General features: G+C 38.9%; 1 long non-coding RNA gene across 1 annotated transcript; it reads left to right on the top strand.

Moving 5' to 3' along the window:
- The first annotated feature begins 481 nt into the window (after positions 1-481).
- LOC128784521 (uncharacterized) lies at positions 482-1,236 on the top strand. The gene is made up of 3 exons (XR_008429511.1): positions 482-540; positions 950-1,027; positions 1,153-1,236. It is a non-coding gene; the product is annotated as an uncharacterized LOC128784521 (long non-coding RNA).
- The last annotated feature ends 265 nt before the right edge of the window (positions 1,237-1,501 follow it).

The raw sequence follows: 1,501 nt of genomic DNA, 5'->3' as shown, positions 1-1,501 counted from the left end.
CATAACAGATATGCCAAAAAAGTACAAAGGTTTTTGAGATACATTATTTTTTGCTCAAGATGCTTCCTGTGTTGGTTTCTCTGAGCAGAGCTTAGCTTCCACAGCAGCACAAGAAAAAAAGCAAGGATGGGAACCTTTGATTAAATATATTTTACTCTCTGAAACATGATATTGCAGAGTGTGGGTGCTTCTGAAATTTTGTTAGTAGGCTAAAAACAGTTTTCAATTTGAAGATATAAAAATGAGATGTATGAAATGTAAATATGAGGGAGACTGGATTTGGACGGATCCTGTGGAGAGGTATATCTGGGGATATAACAAAAAGTTTCTCAGATGCTAGATTCTGGTTCTAAATCATCTGATTGCACAGCAAGCTCTCCAAGAAAAATTCCACACTTCTACTAGAGATGTCAATGTGTGACTACAGCTCTGGATGCAAAGTGCTCCTATGTGCTCATAATCCTAAACAGGTAACCAATAATAACAATCATCTCCCTGGTGTCACTTGTTTGTGAGCCATCTTGAGATAGACCATGGAAGGTAAGAGCCAAATTTTGTTGTTTACTTCTTCATGCATCATTAGTAAGCAAAATAAATTCATTTGAGCATTTCCTCTTCTTTTTGAACCTCTTTATTATTCTACCCCCTCTCTACTATCAAAGCTTCACAGTGGAAAAAGCCATTGGCCAGATTCATTTCTGGATAGCTACAGTGATGAAAGTGGACTGTGAACTGTATTCCACCTAGAATTCTGACAGATTTGCTTTTCTCTGCTCTGAACCAGCAAAATTTTGCAGCCATCCATAGACATGTGGCTGCTTCTGCTTCTGTTCTTACTCTGTGCATGCTGTAATCCCCAATCTTTTGAGAAGAAACAAAGTACAGAAGACAAAAGAGATAATGATGATGCTCCTTATTGTTGCTAACAAGTGTCTCATTTGAGCTGTAGATTTGGTAGCAAGGGGGTACAGATGTGCTGATTTCCCTTACTCCTGGGAGTGGAGAAGACACATCCACACTTGCACAGGTGATTGAAGAGGCATCTGTAAGGCACTTCTGCTGCTGCTAAGCTGCACAGCTAAGCAAGCAATACCAAAGAAGAGGTAGCAGGAGCTTTATTCTCTGCTTCCTCTCCTACTTCCCCCTCACCAGCCTTTGCTGTCATCTTGTGTGGGACTGAACCAGCTGGCAGTGAGGGAGAAGAAACACCTCATTACTTCAGTCAAGTATTAGCCCAATTGAAAGGGTCAATTGAAAAATGAATGTTATTCTCATGTGTGTGACATGAATCTGGGTATTATTAGCTGCCAATATTGCATGTTTCTTACAAGTTCTTTTGTAAATGATGGCAATAAAACTTCATTGGAAATAACTTCTTAAAAATTTATTTATATGGTTGCAGAAGCAACAAAAAGTGTGAAATACTCTAAGGAGGGGAAGACAGTAAAACAATAGAAACCGCAAGAATCTGCTTATTTTAACTAGGCATAAAGAAATTGCC

Source organism: Vidua chalybeata, chromosome 2, assembly GCF_026979565.1.
Source record: "Vidua chalybeata isolate OUT-0048 chromosome 2, bVidCha1 merged haplotype, whole genome shotgun sequence".
NCBI lineage: Eukaryota > Metazoa > Chordata > Aves > Passeriformes > Viduidae > Vidua > Vidua chalybeata.
The sequence above is the reverse complement of the archived record's forward strand: the minus strand, read 5'-3'. Positions and strand labels throughout refer to the sequence as shown.